The sequence below is a fragment of the Halichoerus grypus genome, chromosome 7 (assembly GCF_964656455.1).
Source record: "Halichoerus grypus chromosome 7, mHalGry1.hap1.1, whole genome shotgun sequence".
NCBI classification, from domain to species: Eukaryota; Metazoa; Chordata; class Mammalia; order Carnivora; family Phocidae; genus Halichoerus; species Halichoerus grypus.
In genome coordinates, this window is record NC_135718.1 from 71,554,649 (window position 1) to 71,574,133 (window position 19,485).

The following is a 19,485-nucleotide window of genomic DNA, read 5'->3' on the forward strand; positions in this document are numbered from 1 at the left end:
AAAAAAGGCCCTTCATATGTGAAGGGACAAAAGATAACATTGTCCTCACTCAGAGAAGAGAGCTATTGCTTAGCTCAATTTCCCCAGGGACTTCTTACACTTTCATGTTCATTACCCTGTGGCTGTCTTCTCCAGGCTCTATTGGTTATGAACATTATATCCTCCCTCCCCCAAAAAAGCAATCAGCAGAACACCCCAACCACAGTGACATCTACAGTGTGTCTTACAGTTTGCAGATTACTTCCAACCTTACAGGAACATACCTCTCGCTTCTGTTTTTGGTCTGACCTCCCTAACGCTTAGACCTCGTGGATGAGGACTCTGGCTCCCAATATTTGTCTCAGTCCTCTCTCCAAGTTCGAGAAATGATTCGCAGCCGTGAGGCCTCCACCCGCCACCGTCCACAGAGCCCTGCTTATGATGGGCCAGCACGACACACTTCACAGGCATTGTCTCATTTACTCTCAGCAACTGATGAGGTAAGCACTATTTTTGTGCCTATTTGACAACTGAAGAAACTGAGGGACGAAGAGGTGAAGTCATGTGCCCAAGGTCACACTGCTGCCACGTGGCCGACTGAAGACCAAGTCGCCTGACTCCAGAGCTCTAACGCTTACCACTATCCTCAACTACCTCTCTTTAGGCTGTGCCCCTTTGCTTGTGCCTCTTGGATGCTCTATGTCCCTCAACCGCAGGCTTTCACCCCCTCTTAGCTTTGACGAGCTCAGAGCTCTAGGTGATAGCGTTCCCTCTACCAGCCTGCACCCCAAAAGTCTCAAAACAGACAAGACGAATCCTCAGAAAGCAGATGATGCTGGGGCGTGCCTCTGAGATCTCTCCTTCAGGACAGAGGCTCTCATTCCCCCCAGGTGCTGGAAGAGTTGGCTGCTGACGGCTCACAACTGAGACTCTTTCCAGGAACCACTCCTGCCTGATGGGAGTCACTAAGATCCCCCACCCCACGCACCCGCCTTTCCAGAAGCAGGCAGCCAGTGATTGGTGGATGCAGCATGCAAGCCCAGCCTTCTAGCCTCAGCTGGGGCCAACTTCAAAGGGCCATCCTGACTCCAGAACTGATTGCAGCTACTTTAGAGTTTTAGTCCTCCCTGTCCCTAGGTCAGCTTCCTCCACTCCTCAGCAGGCCTTAGTCCCAAGAACACTCTCCAATAAATGTCCTGCATGCTCCTTGCAGCCTCAGACCCAGATTCCCAGGAATCCCTCCAAACACAGAAGTTAATCAAACATCTCTGAGCAATGCTTTATCTCCTGATGGCAGAGGGAGGCCTCATGCAGGCTGTGGTCTCAAACCTCTCCCAGTGTTCCAGTTTTCCCGCCCACCTGGTCTTTGGCACTGCTGTGTGCATACTGGCTCTTTCTTTTATTCTTTCAGTTCACTAGAATTTTCTGGTGTTTATTACTGTGTCTATGGGATTCACCTACACCTACAGCCAACAACAGGGCTGTGCTCTTCCTACATTTCCCCTATCCCTGACAATGCCTGGAGTGTCCCAACCTGGGACCCAAGTCACGATGATCATGCTCTCAACAGAGCCCGCACCTGTGGGAAATGGACATGCTTGCAATTTACATGCATAAAACATAAACAGACATGGACAGGTGTAGGAGGATCGCTGGGTCTTGAAGATGGAGTATATCCCTACAGGTAAACCCAGAACTCTTTGGCTAGTGTCCCATCTTCTCTCTTAGCTTGGACCCTCGTTTCTTCCATATCAAGATGCCATCGTACATTCTGAGAAGCCTCTTTGTCTCCTACTTCTTTCACTTGAATCTGTTGTGCACTCCGCTGCCAGATTTATGTTCCTAAAGGAAGCTCTCACCATACTCCTCCCTGCTTAACCACCTTTGTGCTGCCCACTCCCTACCTAAGGAAGCCACGCATGTCATCCTAGCATCCCAAACCCTATCCAACACAGCTGAGATCCCGAGGCAGCCAGCATTTCACTTTGTGATGTTGCTCATTCTCTTTTGTTCAAACGCTCATCAGGAAACCTCAGGGTCCATACAAAGAGCTGCCAACGGTTTGGACTATACTTCTCTAATAACTTCGGCTCAGTCTCCCTTAATTTATGGTCATTTGTATACTTGGCTTCTCTTCCCTTCAAGATTATTAGCAGCTTGGGAGAAGATATACTACCAATCTTAGTGCTAGGACAGTATCAGACACATAGTGGGCTCTCAAGAGAGATTCACTGAAGTGACTTATCATCTCCCAGGGGAAACAGATTTATTCTCTTCCCTTTCTCCCTGCCTTTCTGCCAGTCTTTATATTCCTGAAGCCCATCTATATCGACGTTATAGGATATAATTATTTAGTCATATTAAACAGAAAACAACACATGGCATATTGAGACGCTGCCCTGAAACATGCCTTGGGAGAAGGATGATTTGAACGCTAAGGAAGAGTGGAGGGAAAGGAGGTCACTGCTTTAACCTAAAGCGAGAGAATTTACAATTTCGAAACAAAGATACTCATTTCATTCATTAATCAGTGGATTAAGCCGAGGGTTGGGAGGAGTCCTATAAAGTAGGCTAGAAATCAAAGATACAGGTGGTAAATGTATTAATTTCCAAAAAAAAGGTGACTATTTTTCTTTTTTTTTAAAGATTTTATTTATTTATTTGACAGAGAGAGACATAGCGAGAGAGGGAACACAAGCAGGGGGGAGAAGCAGGCTTCCGGCTAAGCAGGGAGCCCGATGTGGGGCTCGATCCCAGAACTCTGGGATCGTGACCTGAGCCGAAGGCAGACACTTAACAACTGAGCCACTCAGGTGCCCCAAGGTGACTATTTTTCTAAAGGAATTCAAAGCCTAGTGCACTGCCTTTTGTCCTTTCCTAGACAATTGGACACTGGACCACTCCTCTGGCTCTGGGGGCCCTGACCATCTCTCCTGGCCAGTTCAGGTTGCTATTCTATCCTGCCCCAGGCTCCTGAGTCCCAGCTCCCCGGACAGTGACATCATTCTATCACAGCACAGCCTACAAACATCCCTGCCTCCCATTCAAACACATCCCCTTTTTCCATGGAGTCTTGTTCCCCTGACAAATGTCTGGAAGCTTCTGGTGGGAAGTCAAGCTCAACTGACCTTCAGAGATAATGAAAAAAGGGTGAGACACAAAGAGTTTCTTAATGAACACAGTAGTGGCTCTGAGTTGCATTTGGACCTGCTGACCTATTCTTCCTCCGAGCTTTGGCCCTCTGCTCTAGGTCATGGGTATTTCCCTCCAAGGGCAGCTCTGCTCCTGCTGGCTGTCAAATTCTGGAATTGGCCCGGGTGGTGAGAAAGGAGGGAGCTTCTCTCCCCTACTTTTCTAACAAATTGTCAAAACGGACACAGGCCTGGTGTTTAAACCTCAAGCCATCTAGGGTGGGTAAGGTATTGAGAAATGCTCTAGAATAGATTCAAAGTCAATGAGGGGACAAATGTGGATAATGGTAGTTGCAAGAAGGATTTGCGCACTGCAGAAAATTTATCCCAATACATATCTGTCTATAACATCCCTTGTTTCTTTATTGCAGTTGCCTTTATAAGAGAGTCTCTGATGCCAGACTCAGACACATATCAGTGGAGACCCAGTGGTCACTGTAGGCACAACAACATGCAATCCCAAACATCCACTCTTGTGCCCAACACTGCTCAGGCCCCAGGGCCACCTCCTTCATCTCTGCCCTTGAAGGAAAAGGCACTGCATCTGAGTACCGAGTAATGAGAAGGTGTGTTTGCACCACTGCTGACTTTGGAGATGACCATGACTTTGGAGGTTACAGAGGACTAGGGCAGCAGAAATGCTGAGAAAAGAAAAAAGACAAATTCTTTACCTTGTTAATTCTTCCCCTCCTATAGCAAGGACGTAATAAATTCTTGCATAATGAAGAATTACTTCCCAATAGTGCCAAAAGTCCACTCTCTTCTCTTCACATTCCAATTCAGGGTTCTGGGGGTACACGAAAAAATTACACAGTACGCCTAACAGTTGCACATGCATTTCGGCTAACATTTTGCAATATCACATAACTTATATTTCTTTAATTTTGTACACAAATACAGTTCTAGATAGAATATATCTGCTGTGCAAAAGCAGTTCTTGACATTAGCAGCTAAATGAACTTTGCTAGAATTGCAAATAGTTTTATTTTTATAAAAATACACATGGAGGTGAAATTAAATCTTTAATAAATATCTTTTAAAAATGTTCAGATCTATTTAAATAATTTTAACTTTTGATATTCACTAAGTAATTTGTATTTTGCATTTCGGTCGCAATGGATAATTTTGACTATTTTGGAAAAAATAAGTTTTTTGAAAACATAGCTAAAATAATTAAATTTCTAGCTTCTCACATTAACGTTAATCTACATATTGATTAAAATATATTCAAATTTTGTACATTTTAATATAATTACATTTATTTTTAATCTGTTAGATTATTGCTATCAAAGGAACACAGATTGTGACAATCTTGATTATAAGAATATAATTAATGATTTTGCTGAAATGAAGGCAAGAAAATGAATCTTTAAAAATAAATATATAATCATTTGTAAATTCTTGTCTTTATTCTTATTACTCATCCAAACATTGCTTGCCAAACAACATCCCAGACAGACTTGCAAAGGATCAGATTCCTCCCCCTTTGATATTTTGCTAATATTTAGTCATAGAAAAAATATAGCTCTACAAATACTTTTCTATTTTGTGTTGTGAAGGCATATCAAGGGGGAGGACAGAACAATTTTTAAATGGTTTATTGGCTTGACTTATAACTTTAAAATAACTAGACATACGGTACAAGAGCACCAGGCCTGGGAAGGATGGGAGTAGGCAGGTCTCCGACTTCTATGGCTGCTGACCCAACAGTGTTTTCTAACTTTATTGAGTAGCTACACCTGGACGGGCACCCTACTAAGTGCCTTCATGTACGTCCTTCATCCTGGCCACAGGCCTTTGGAGGTAGGCACCGTTCTGATTTAGACGGGGAGGCTGGGATGCAGGGAGGAAAGTTACTGGCTCATGGCCACAGTGATGACCAGATGAGCGGTCCCTCACCCTGGCCTCTGGGACTCCAAATCTCTCTGCAACCATCCCTGCCACTTCCCGCTTCCCCGCCTTCCCTCCCCCTCTCCGTGGCAAAGGCTCACAGGCCACGTCTGTTCCTTGTTTACTTCCTAGAGATCCTCTGATAAATGCTTTAATTGTGTCACCTGTTATATACCTCTTTAAAACTACCTGCGCATCAATACATCTGTTATGGATTTCAAGCTCATTAAATAATCTAAACACGCCATATGCCATGTGCAGACACTTGATAAATTACATTTTTGCCACCACTGTATTTGTAAAACTTTTGAAACAGCTGAAATGCTTAATACATTTCGCTGCATTAAGAACTGAATTAATAAACACTGGTATAAGCATTCGATGGACTATCATACAGGAAGTGAAAATATTGGTAATGAAGGTTACCAAAACATGGAAAACACTTAAAACAGATACAAAGGTAAGTGAAAAAAAAAAGAAGCATATGAAATTACACATACCATATGTCAGAATTAGGTAAAAATTAGTATACGCATGAAAACAGACACAGGAAAAGAAAAAGACAGAAACTTACCACTAAATGCTAATAGTGGTTGTATTTAACGGTGGTTATTAATGTACTAGAGTGATTTTTTTTTCTTTTATTTTATTTTATCCTATTTTTAAAATGGTTTGGGATTAGGTTAGTTTCATACTGAAAACATATTATTTGTTTAGAATGCATTTTTTTTCCCTGCAAATAATGACAAGGGATTTTGGCCCAATTTCGTATGATCTGTGCTACCACCTAATCATTTGCATGACATGCCTATCTCCTTGGCTCTGTGCATTCTTCAAGATGAAAGCTACCCTGGCCGAGGAGGCTCTCCGTAAGTCTGCCTGCTGTTGGCAAGATGCATTTTACAGATCAAGTACTTTAGGCTTTGTCTTATAAATTAGGAGGAGCAGAGATGAAAAGGACCGAGGGTCTTGAGGTTTTAATACAAACTCTGCCAACAGAAAAGTTCTATCACTTTCTAAAGGCAATGCTGTCCATCAAATGCTCCCCAGGGACATGGAACTGCACCACTTGGTCAGCGAGCTCCAGATAAAAGCAGCTTGTGATCAGAACGCCTCCTCTCCCTAGTGACCAGTGCCTCTGGGCACGTCATAGCTCCCAGGCCTTTGAGGGAATTCTGGCATCCTCATAGGGATGTGCCAGATTGGGAGCGAGCCTTGAGGGCCATAAAAACATCTGTGAGTAGCTAGGAAGAACCCCTCAGAAGCTGGGATGAAGCTCTCTTTAAAAAGCCCCGCCGCGAGGGGCACCTGGGTGGCTCAGTCATTAAGCGTCTGCCTTCGGCTCGGGTCTTGGTCCCAGGGTCCTGGGATCGAGCCCCGCATCGGGCTCCCTGCTCGGCGGGAAGCCTGCTTCTCCCTCTCCCACTCCCCCTGCTTGTATTCCCTCTCTCGCTGTGTCTCTCTCTGTCAAATAAATAAAATCTTTTAAAAAAAAAAAAAAAGCCCCGCCGCAAGCCTGCGTTACACATCCGCTTCACCTGAGCCTGTCTTGGGTTTTAAGATCAAGAGCCCCCACCCAGTGGTAAGTGTCAAGAACAGGAAAGACTTAGTCAATGGAAAAATCAAAATCTCTGCTGTCTCTTCCCATTCTTCCCCCTTTCCTTCCTTCCATCCAAAAACCCACTGTGTGCCAGCTACTGTCCCCAACACCGAGGACCCAGAGTCACATTAGACATGGCGGTGGCCTGGAGGAGCTTGAGGTCCACCTCTTCCCACTGAGAGTGTGGTCCTGGGATTGCCCGGAAGCTTGTGGGAAATGCAGATTCCCCCCACCCTTGGCCCACCACAGACCTACTGACTCAGAATCTGGATTTTTAACAGGTTCCCCAGGTGACAGACAGGCACACAGAAGGTTGAAAAGCTCTGGCCAACAGAGCTCTGGGAAGGCAAGCCCAGTGTTTTTCTGAGTAAGGTTAAGAGTGGACCGTGTTACTTAGCTGGTTTTGCACACATCATCCAGAATTACATGTGAGTGTTGCAGGGTGCATCGCTGTCCTCAGTCACGAGGACAGTGATCATCTGTGGGAGCGGAGAGTCCCTGTGGGAGGCTTTGTGGAGGGGACAGGCAGACAGGGAGGCGGAAGAGAGAGGAGTAGGTAGGCATGAGCTTCCGTGGAGGAGCGGCCAGGGGACCGGGAGTGGTGGCCGAGCACGTGCACACAACCATGGAGGTCCGGGGCCTGAGCAAACAAGTTTGAAGGGATGCCTTCCTGGTAGCCTCATCTGAGCAGGATGTGCCTTCGCTTTCGGGCTGAGAAAACCAAATCGCTTCCCGTCCTTTGCCTCCTGAGCCTGCAGATGGCCTCTCAACAGAGGAAGGCCTTCAAGGGCCCTGGACTCTGCCAGGGGCACGAGGGACAGGAAATCCAGTCCCCTCTAGTCCTGCTGAGAGAAGGATCCTTGGCGGCGGCAGAGACTTGCATTTTTTGTGTGGGGTTGTTTTGTTGTTGTTGCTTGTTTTGTTTTGTTTTGAGAGAAGGAAGTTTTCTTTGTGCTCAGGTCAGCCTTCCCTCTACCTACATAATTAAACTTGAGACAATACACACGTTTCAGAAAGGAATAAAAACGATGTCGGAGTTTTGACCAAGCTTACACAGCTCTTGCGTGCCTCCAGCCCTTCTCGGTGATAAGAAGTGGCAGAAGTACCCAAGTTGGGAGTCTCACCTGGGTCTCCAGAATGCCCAGACACTGTCCTGGGCATTCCTCATCACACAGGTGTTATAAAGAATGCCTGTGATCTTTCCTTCCTTTTGGCCCTCTGACTTTCTATTGCCTTGGGTGGAAACCAACGCTTGGCATTGTAAGTTATTAGGCAAGAGAGGCACAGATGAAGATTTATAAGTCTTCCTTCCATCGGAAATTATATATACGGACAACATATTTCATATAATCTTTCATAGAACATACTCTGTATTTTTTTGGCATGTGCAGGAAGAATTCAAGTACATTTGTTCTAGATGGAAATAAAAACAGTGAGTTTCTTCTTCCCATAGTCTTTGAAGAAACAATTTATAAGGCGCCAATCTCTTGTATATGAGAGCTGTACTCTCCAAACTAAACACAGAGCATCAAGAATCAGCTGAAAGAGGGGCGCCTGGGTGGCTCAGTCGGTTAAGCGTCTGCCTTCGGCTCAGGTCATGATCCCAGTGTCCTGAGATCAAGCCCCGCATCCAGCTCCCTGCTCAGCGGGGAGCCTGCTTCTCCCTCTCCCACTCCCCCTGCTTGTGTTCCCTCTCTCGCTGTGTCTCTGTCAAATAAATAAATAAAATCTTTAAAAAAAAAAAGAGTCAAGGTGCCGGCAGATTCGGTTCGGGGTGAGAACCTAATTCCTGACTTGCAGATGGCTGCCCTCGTAGTGCGTCTTCATGTGGCACGGAGAGCGAGAGAGAGCGAGAGAATTCGAGCGAGCTCTGGTCTCGCTCACTCTTCTTACAAGGACACTAATCCCGCCTCACCCTTGGGGCCTCACCCTCAAGATCTCATCTGAACCTAATCCCTTCCAAGGAGCCCACCTCCAAATACCATCACGTTGGGGGCTAGGGAATCAACATATGAATTTGGGGGGGGGGACGCACATTCAGACCACACCAACTTCCAAATGTTAAAGACAGACCATGAACTAACACTGCCACAGAGGTTTTCAGAGCCCTGCACAACAGTTACTCGATAAGTACTCGTTTATGCACCCACAAACACTTCCTGGCCGTTAGTTACATCACTTGGACACAAGCAACATCGACTCACCCTTATACACAAAATCACAGCTTCCCGTTGTCTCTCCATTCAAGAAAAACCTCTTCATGTGGCTGACAAGAACATCTGAAATTTAGGTTTGTGGCTTTTCCAACCCAGCTTTCACCACCCCTCTTGTCTTCTCTCTCCGCAACCTCACGCACTCTCTGGAATGTGGGACGCTGCCTCTGGCTTGCGTTGGCACCTGTCTTTACGATGGGGCAGGTGGAAAGTTGTGCGGAGAAGGCGGGGTTTGAATTGGGTGAAAGGACAAGTAGAATTTCCATAGGAAGAGCCGGTGGGCGCACACACACACAGGACGCGTGTGGCCGGGGAGCAGTCTCGGAGGCGCGAAAACCTAACGCTTGGGCCGAGAATGGACAATCTTCTATTTTACAGGGTTCCTGGGCAGCTAAACATCGACTTCCTTACAAAGAGGAATCGAGTCTAAACATTTTAAAGACCTTTTCCTCGAAGGTAACTCTGAGGGCACGTGACTAATGCAAAGCCTAGAGGTTAGGCTTCCTGTCTCTTCCTCCAGTGTGTGCTCCGGAAAGTTTACTTGATATTTTTCTGCACCGTTTTTGCAGAAGAGGAGCCCATACGTCTCCCCCAGGCTCCGCCGGAGTAATTTTCCAAAATGTGTACAAAACGTCCGTGACACAGCAGGTAACCATCTGGTCTCTGAGCCAGATGTGTGCGTGCTCGCGTGGCTGCGCGCGCGTGTGCGCATGCGTATGCGTGTGCGCATGCGTGTGTGTGTGTGTGTGTGTGTGTGTGTGTGTGCGCGCGTGCGCGCACACGCTGGTCATGCTGAGTTGGAAGGGAGATGCAGTGGTACAGGCCGAGTGAGCTGCGTTCCCAAACATGGGCAGTGCCTCAGTTCTGAGGTTGACACACCACAGTGGGGTGCATTCCCGGGGAGTGGCTAAAGCCAGGGTTCCCTTTCACCCACTGCAGACAGAGCGTAAAAATACCTCCAGCGGGCACTTTTCCCAAACGGGCTGGTGGGGAGAGGAAATTCACTTTCAGGAGAAATACTGCCTATTTAAATAAAACGAAGTCCCCTGGAGAAGGGGTGGGGTGTCAGACTTAACTGGGGTTCATTTCCTAGCGTGTTTAGGAGAAAAAGAGTGCCTGGTTGCCTTTGGGAGAGCTAGGGGGAAGGTTGAGGTCTGACACCGCTCTGCAGGGGAGGGAGGTCGGCCCAGGGAAGGTGAAGTTCTCCTCTGGCCAAGTTGCCAATTCCTCTTGTGAGGCCTGGGGCCAGCCCCCTGGCAGCTGGCTGTCCCCGCCCCACATGGGGACAGCTCTGGACAGAGCCCTGGGTCCACCCTAGCTCCTGCATCCTGCGACAGCCACTCGGGTGCCCACGCCGCAACCAGCCTTATTTTCAAGCCACCCAAAAATAACAACATTTGATATGAGACCTCTGAAGGCTTTGGCTAGGGTCATGTTTCCAAATTCTTGACTCAAGTATTGTAAATGAGAACTGCTTTTTTTTTTTTTCCAGTCAGGCTATTTTTTCCCTCTTTCTTTTTTTTTTTTTCTCGAGATGTTGGGAGAACCCCAACCAAGGAATCAGTGCTTAATGGGTCACAGGGTATAAATAGTAGTGTTGAGACCATAACACAAGGCTCTTTGTACTATCATGCAACTAAACCAAAAAAAAAAAAAAAGAAAAGAAGAAGAAGAAGAAAGAAAAAAAGCTTCCAAACAGACCAGTTAACATACCAGCATGGGGCTCTGTGGGGGTGTGCGGCATTGCTGAGCACAAGCTACATTCTATATTTGTCCACTCCAGCCTTTCACTACTGACATCTATTTACAGCCTCGCAGTGTACACAGGATACCCTATTCACGAAATAGGTACTCACACACACACACACACAAATCATTCTGTATATATTTTTGTGCTGCTGATCGTCCATAAACATAAATTAAAACAAATAAAGTCAACCCCGAAGGGGGAAACCCAAGCTTTGGGCTCACCTCCCCAGCCCCTAGCTCTGTAAAGGTCAGTGGGCAGGAAGCTCTTCTCATCCGTAAAATGGGGACAAACATACCTGTTCACTGAAAGTTGGCTCTAAGTGATATGTGCTGTAGCTTTGAAAATTAAGAGATGGAATCTGGGGGCTTCTTTGCTTTGAGGCACTCTTTAAATATGAGATATTATCCTAATTAAGCTAAATTTTCATCATGGGGTCAGTACCTTGATGAAGTTAAATGGGATGATCCAAAGTATTTATTAATTTGCTACCAGTCATTGTATTTGGAGACCCTGAGGGATCCTGAAAATTGATTAATTATGACAGGCCTGATGGTGTATTTCTGGGTGATTATGGCAAGCCTTGGGTGGTATTATTAGGGATGCCAATTTTCATGTGACAGTGAAATTCATGGCTCTAACATGAGTACTATTATACCAGTAGAAGGGACCAGGCTGAGGGACATGTGACCTAGCAGCTGACAAGTGCAATAATTCTCAGAACTCCGTGGCTCAGAATGTGTGCTGGCTACTAAGAACTGGGATTTTAGAAATAGAAAGTTCAGATTACAAGCCTACTGGGCAGAAACTTGAACTCCTGGTGCTGGCCACATGCCCTGGGTACTCGGGGGTGGGCCAAGGTTCTGGCCATTCAGCATCCTCTGTTTGAATTCTGAGCCTGTAAGCAAAAAGGTAAATAAATAAAAATAAAAAATCTTCTTTGGCAAAAAGCCTCTTTCTTTTGTGGGCTCTCCTATAGGGCTCCTTGGGCAGGATTTACCTCTGGGCTGCCATGATCCCAACTCCCCATCTTTTGGTGGGTGGTACGTGGGGTGGAGAGGTGGGGGGGACGGGGTAGGAGGGAACACTTTTGTTCAAGTTGTTGGATTAACCAGAAAATGAGCCAGATTACAAAGCAGTGGGGGGCTGAGTGGGGTTCACGCTGCACTGTGGAGGTAACTCAGAGGTGACTCCACCTGTTAATGAGGTTTAGTGTTTCAGTGGCTGGTATTTGAGTCAGTGGCCAGGGGAGAGAAACAGAGAAGGGTACAGGCAGCATTGCTTAGTCCTAGCGCTCCCGCAGAACCTGGATACAGCTGCACTCCGATACCAGGGACCAAGGAGCACACGTTGAGTGCCTACTAGGTAGTGGACACGGTGCCAACAAGCACTTTCCACAGATCATCTCATTCAATGTGCACAGACTTCCTATGGGACTGTGCTATTCTTAGGCCCAGTCCACACACGGGAACAGAAGCTTAGAAGAGAGCCTGTCCAAGATCACACAGCTAGTGACATTGTGGAGGCGGAATTGGAACCCAGACTTCTTGATATCAAAACCTAGGCTATTCCTGACTTGGCTAAACTTCTTCCTTTCCCATACCTCTCAAGCCCAGCACAATGCAGCCAGGACTATCTTAGGGGTGAAGTCAGGGGAGCCTCCGAGAAAAAAGGTCACAGTACCGTACAGACCCCAGGACTGGCCCTGGAGGAGAGGGCTCCTGGACTCCTGCTCTGCTCCATGCTCTCAGTGCCCTGCAGCCCTGCTGGACAGAGATCAGGAATATCTGGGCCTGGACCTGGGGACCTTCGGTGTGAGATTTCAGCTTATTCTCTGTGCCATAAATTGATAAAAAGAATACCTGCATTTCAGGACGTTTGTACACACCCAGGAAATAGTATTTAAAAGGATTCTGGGGGCATCTGGGTGGCTCAATTGGTTGAGCGTCTGACTTCGGCTCGGGTCATGGTCTCAGGGTCCTGGTCTTGGGCCGGAGTGGGGCTCCCCTGCTGGTGGGGAAGCTGCTTGTCCCTCTCCCTCTACCCCTCTCCCCGCTCGTGCTCTCTCTCTCTCTCAAATGAATAAATAAAATCTTTAAAAATAAATAAATAAAAGTAAGTAAAAGGATCCTGATTGGTAAAGATAGAAAATAAGCCTGTTTTCTTTTGCTCAATTTCACCCTCCCACTTAAATGGGAACTAAGGCAACTTTGTGGTTCCCCTGGGAATTGAACCCAGGAGCTTCTGCATGTAAGGCAGATGTGCTACCCACTACACCACAGAACCTGAACAGTCAGTCCTGCCTTTAAAAAGCATGTACAACAAACAGTCCCCCTTATCCATGGTTTCACTTTCCCTAGTTTGTTACCTGCATGCGGCCAATTGGTGGGGAAGTAAATGATCTTCCTGACACAACGTCAGTGGCCTGATGCCAGGTCACAAGCCCACGTCACTCATGTCACTTCATCTCATCTCATAGGCATCTTATCATCTCCCGTCATCACAAGAAGTACAATAAAATGTTTCGAGAAAGGGATCACATTCACATAACTTTTATTACAGTATATGCTTATAGTTGTCCTATTTTATTATTATTGTTGTTCATCTCTTACTGTGCCTGATTTATAAATGAAGTATGTATTTATCATAAGTATGTATGGATAGGAAAAAAACATAGCATACATAGGGTTGGGTACTATCCCCAGTTTCAGGCATCCCCTGCGGGCGTTGGAAGCATCCCCCTGGATAAGGGGGACTGCTGTACTCTGCAGCCTAGCCTCCCAGGGGCTACCCTGGTTAACTTCCTCAAGCTGCTGTGACCACAGCCCTAGACTCTTACATGTCGAACTTTGAGACACAAACTTCTCACCCTAAATCATGCCACCTTCTGCTCCTGCCAAGAATTTCTGAAGAAAGATCAGTGCCCTGAAATCTTTACTGCCCCTTCATCGATGCCAATTCAACACAGCATCCCCCAGTAAACACCCAAAGAGGCTATCTCTGATGCTTTCCTTGGATTGATTGCTCCTATTTTCAGATCCCCCAGTCTGCTCATCTCTGCCTTCCCGGGGAGACTGAGAGCCTCCCCAGAGCCCGGAGCCAGCACAGTGCCTGGTGCCCGCGAGTGAGCGGGTCGCGCTCCTTGAATGGGGGCCACAGCAGCGGAGCCAGACAAGCAGCAGGGTCTGTGCCGCACAGGTGCAAACACGGATCCTCAGCCCTACCTGTACCTCAGCAGCCTGGCCCGCTTCCAGCCGGAGGTGCTTTTGCATCATCTCCTCAAATCCCTGTCTAACGCCCGGGGATTGGGGGGGACAGGACAGCTCTGATTTTTGCCCCAAGGTGTGTCCCAGTCTCACATCAAGTCATTCTTATTCTCTTATCTAGGCATTTGTCATCTGCCAAGACAAACCCTGCTCCAGTTTGCAGAATTGAGACATATTCGCAGCCGTGGAGTCATCTTCCACGCCCTCTTGTTACCCCTGCCCGAAATCAGATCTGTCTCCAAACCTTACCAACAAATCTCTTTGAAATTCTCTCCTAGCTCCTTCTCCTTCCTAGAAGCCATCCTGGTCCAGTTCCGCAGAAGGGGAGTAATGTGACAGCCTGTCCATGGCCTTAACTCCCGGGCCCCTGGTTCTGTTCTCCATCAGTACCCAGGCCAGGGCTGGCTTCCTTACGGCCACCCCTGGACTCCAGGTGCCTCCCTATGCTTGAGTCTCTGGGCCCTTGGAAGTCCTACCTTCCCCCATTTAGTCAGTTTGATTCCCCATTATCCCCCAGTAATTAACCTGCAGTGACAGAAGTCACAGATTTTTCTTCTTGATCCCAAAACACTTGATGCTAATTTCTGCTCTGCCTGAGGTCCTCTTGCCTCACCTCTGCTGTGCCTCCTCTTAGGCCTCGCTGGTGTCCATCTTCGGCATGAAACCCTCCTAGTCCCTTCCACCCTTGTGTGGCCCATTCTCTTCTTGGAACTGCACACCCAGAGTGTGGACCAGGCCCCTCTGCACCTGCTTGAATGCTGTCTTAGAGCAGATCCATAATTCAGGGTGCATTGCTTGAAATTTCCAAATAGATTCTAAGTTCTTTGACAATAGGGTCTGAATCTTATTTATCTTGTGTTCCTCACAGTACCTTGGGAGGGAGGAACTTACGGAAGCTGGTGCTCAGGATTGATCTGTGCTGAGAAAAAATAGGAATGTGTTAATTAAGAAGTGGGCGACATGTCTTCTTTGGGGAAGAAAGGGCTTGCCCTGGGGATTTTGTTGGCACTAGCTGCTGCTACATATTTTCATTTCTGCTTGTTCTCTCTCCTTCTCCTTCCCCTTTTCCTTCATGGTCATCAGCTCTCTCTCTCTCGTGGGCCAGTCCTTTTACGGTAGGCTACGAGACTGCTAGATCTTAAAAAAATTATAACAATCTAAAATCCTCAGTGCCTTCATGTATCGTTTGTCAAACGAGTTCATTCATGAAGCTTCTGGTACCTAGAATCCACAAAAATCCCATGCCACTGAAGCCACATACCTCCTTCTTTGTTCTTCACGCCTGAACAACGGCCTTGCAAGGTTTTAGTCTTAAAGCACTTGATCTATTGCTATTTCTTCTCTGTTTTCTCCTCTTCCTTCCACCTCTATTCTGTCCTATTCCATTTTCTTGTGTCCTCTTAAAAGTGATTATCTGGCTTTTAAAACACCCTCTTATGAAATAAAGTTCCATAATTATTCATTATATTCATTGGGCATGATCATATTTGCTCTAGCAAGAGGCAATCCACGGAGATGGATCAGTGGGAAATGGGCGATTTAGGAAATGACCTCTGTATCGCCTATGAAAAAAATTCAACATATTAATAGGAGCTGAGATTGTTGGTGCATTTGTTATTAGAATCGCCAAAGGTGATTATATATATACATATATATATTTCTAAAAATCACCTTACCTTCTGGAGTGAAGTTGCAGAGTCAAGATGTGCATGGGTACGGATCTCCCCCCTACAGCACTCTGCGTTGCCTTTGAACACCACTGGCCACCTAGAAGGGATGATCAGTGGAAGCTAAATAATAATGCTGCACCTTGTTGGCTCGTGCTGCTATAAGCCACAGTAGAGCCAAGGAACCTATGGGAGAGCCCCCTGAGAAACCCAGGTGGAATTCTGGGAGAGGAAATGAGAAATAGACCATAGGATACATAGTTCCATGCAGAGACACTATGTGTTTTAAAGCTAATAATTTATGTTTTCTTTGCGATAGCAATTCCATATTTTATTCAGCATAGCAATCACCACAATCGATTCATAAAAGCAAAATTGCCTAATCAATGGACTAGAAATACAGTCACTGTGAATATAAATTCTTTCCTCTTCTAATGATCCCCAGCTAATCATTTCAGCTCTTCTGGCTCATTTTCCTGATTAAACCAGGAGAATAAAGACAACAGGAACATGTGACTCCTACATTAGCAAACTAAGCATGAAGAATGAGAATGAACCCGTGGGTAAGCAAAGGGTTTGGTGGGATTTGTTTAATCCTTTCCATGGCACATCTTAACTAATATTCCCTGCACTGGCAGGGCCCCCAAAAAGTGTTACCCTGAAACGCTGAGCACCAGTGGTAAAAGAAGATGGGATTTAGGGTTAGAGGGTCTGGATTTCAATGGGGGCTTCACCGAGTAACTTTCGGCAAGGTGCGACTTTTCCTTACCTCAGTTTTCTGTTCTGCAAAAGGGTTTCTGATGCTTTTGTTTCAAAGACCTGAGAGAAGCAAAAGGCCTTGTAAATCACACAGCATTACTGCGTGAGTGTTCAGCGGCTTGTTTTTGCGGCGCAACTTAGAAAGCTGTGCCTGTTTCTGTAGGCAGCACCCTCGTCTGATTCCAGCGACGTTTTGCCCCCAGGGTGTCTCTCCCTAGCCCGGGATGATATCCAGGCACAACTCTGCTGATTTTTTTCTCCTGAAGTCTCAGGTCCCACTGGTGGTACGCCGCTTCCTTCAGCATAACATCGGCACAGAGCTGCTCAAGCAGGGGAAGATTCTCGTCGCCCAGTGGCTGATGGGAGGGCCAAGTGCACATGGCCAAGCTGGGCTGGCCAACAGGCACGCCCCGTACACCCGTATGAGGAGAACACTGCACAGGAAGGATGGGTGGACTTCTCGGCAAGGGTGCAGCCGATCCCTCCCCTGGCATGCTGTGTGACACGCCTGTGCCAGTAATTACAGTGGCATCTTGGTAGAGAGGGAAGTGGTACAGACAGAGGGAGGAACGAAAGAGGCATTTCATAGTTTGTGAAGATATAGGTCCTGCCACTTCAGGTTTTGTTTTGTTTCGTTTTATAAAAACAAATTACAGGGGCACCTGGGTGGTTCAGTTGGTTATGCATCTGACCCTTGATCTCAGCTCAGGTCTTGATCTCAGGGTTGTGAGTTCAAGCCCTGTGTTGGGCTCCAAGCTGGGTGTGGAGCCTACTTAAAAAAAAAAAAATTACAGATCAAAATCTCAGAGGCAGCCCCCTCACCTGGGCTGTCCCAACATGTCTTCAAGCCACCTTCTTCCTGCATTCTCTGTCTGGGCCATGCCATCCCTGTCAGCAGGGCATGAGTCACTCTCCTCAGCAGCTGGTGGCTCCCAGTGACATCCCACAGTTCTGCCCATGTCCTAACAGTTGTATAGCTGACTGCTATGAGTTCAGTTCTGGTCATCGCTCCCTCAATGGCAGACAGGCAGACCGATTCGGAGCAAAGAAGTCTGAAGACACGCACATTGGCCAGTCTCCCGGACTACCGGCCACCACCGCGCCCCTCCATGCTGGACCAGCTCTGCCCGGACGCCAAGGCAGGAAGACCCCTCCTTCCCAGAAGCTGTCCTCTCCTGGGATGAGGGCTGGTTCCTGTGACCCTGCAGGTTGGGACGCTCAGCCTCAGGGCTCACCACTCCCATGGGCTGCAGTGGTGTGTGTGCCCTTGGATTGAACACACAGCAGCTCTGCTTTGGGGGCTGAGGCAGAACACTAAGGTTAGCTCCCAGCATCCCACCCCTCAGCCACTGGTTTTGCTGGGATTGATTCTACCCCAGGCTCCAGGAAAGGTCCCTAACTAGATGGCAGGCAGGGCAAACCCCCTCCCTTGGCCCTGGGATTGGATAGAGCGGGGTAGACCTAAGCCAATCAGGACAGACTATTCCCTTGGCCCCGTGATGACGTCAGGACTGAGCCAACCAGAGAGAAGCTTGGTGCTCTTTCCACCCCACCCCCACCCCTGTTCTGGGAGGCATGTCCCGCTCTCTTTCCTCTTGGATGTGAATAAAGAAGTGTGTCAACCATGTCACAATCTCAAGGGAAGCCTGCCTGAAGATAACATCAACACAGGGAAGGTAAAGCCGAGAGACCCAGAGAGACGTGGTCTCAAACCTGAAGTGAGTCAAACTCAGAGCTGGCCTGCCTGTGGATTTTTCAGTTCCAAGAGCCAATGAGTTCCCTTTGTAGTTTGAGCCTATTTGAATAGGCTTCCTTGTGACTTTGCATTTGAAAGCATCATAACTGATAGAAGCATCATGGTCTGGGGAGGCCCGGGGAGAAGGAGAGGGAACTTAGAAGTCGGCTAGGCCATCCTACCCAGTTGTTTGGGCAAACACTGGTCTAGATGCTGCCCTAAAGGTATGTTTTAGATGTGACTAACATTCAAATCAGTAGACTTTGAGTTGATTGCCCTCTGTCATGTGGGTGGGCCTCGTCCAATCAGTTGAAGGCCTTAAGAGCCAATACTGAGGTTTCCTGAAGAAGAGGGAATTCTCCTCAGGACTGCAATGTAGACACCCTGCCTGATTTTCCAGCCTACGGATTTCAGACTCCAGACTGCAACATCAGCCCTTCCGTGGAATTCCAGCCTGCCACACAACCTGCTTGAGCCAATTTATTAAAATCTCTCTATCTCTCGGTCTATATCTATCTATATGAAATATATATCACAGAACTAACAGGAGAGATACACATACACATGTACGTACAGGTGCGCGTGTATGTATATATTCTGTTTCTCTGAAGAACCCTGACCACTACGATGGCATAAGGCTTGTCCACTAAGATAGGACAAGCACTAGTTCAACTGATCTGGTGGCAAAGTCTGCTTTGGGAGATGATGATAGGGAGCCCTTAATCTCTGAAAGTCTCAAGCACCACCTCGCAAGAGGTCATCACCATGGAGCCCAGAGTCTCAGCAGGTGAACACGGCATGACGACAGGGAACTTGGGGCAGAGAGCCATCCCCTAGGATATGTTGGGAAAGAAACCAAAAGTAAGGAGCAGAAAACTTACCATGCACTGGGGCTTAAGGTAGATCTCCAGCCCTAGAGGAGGCCTAGGCTGGAGGGCAGGACAACCGAGTAGCACGTGAGGGTAGGACCAAGGGAGAGCCCAGGCTGTGGACTTGGGCAGCATGGGCCAAGAAAGGGAGGAAATATCTGGAAGCCATGACTGAGGGGCTGTGGAGCCATCTAGAAGCCTTCTCCAGGGGCAGCGGTTTCAGGACAGGGCAGGGAAGGAGACTCAGGGAGTCACATGGGACCTCAGTGGCGCAAGGTGATCCTGGGATGAGAGAGGCGCTCACAAGTCCTTCGTCATGCCTGCATTGGCCTGGGGACTGGGGCAGACATGAACCTTCCTGGTGGGACATAGGAGCATAGGACAGAGGAGTTTCAGTATCTCCTCCTCTGTGCAGTGTCCTTTGCTCCACCCCCCCCCCCCCCCCCCCGTAGAGTGACCATGTCTTCCCAACCTACATGGTGACCTAGAAATACATTCATGGTGGCTCAGGGAGAACAAAACAGCTCCCATATTAGCAATCCCACACGAAATCGTTAGCCCACATTGAA

At 47.5% G+C, this 19,485-nt stretch overlaps 1 long non-coding RNA gene and 1 other non-coding gene across 2 annotated transcripts; both read right to left on the minus strand.

Moving 5' to 3' along the window:
* Positions 1-3,708: 3,708 nt before the first annotated feature.
* LOC118546030 (uncharacterized) lies at positions 3,709-17,169 on the minus strand. The gene is made up of 3 exons (XR_013449464.1): positions 16,323-17,169; positions 15,563-15,653; positions 3,709-3,957 (listed from the first exon to the last, which is right to left on the minus strand). It is a non-coding gene; the product is annotated as an uncharacterized LOC118546030 (long non-coding RNA).
* Positions 12,834-12,906, minus strand: TRNAV-UAC (transfer RNA valine (anticodon UAC)). The gene has a single exon. It is a non-coding gene; the product is annotated as a tRNA-Val (tRNA).
* Positions 17,170-19,485: the final 2,316 nt, after the last annotated feature.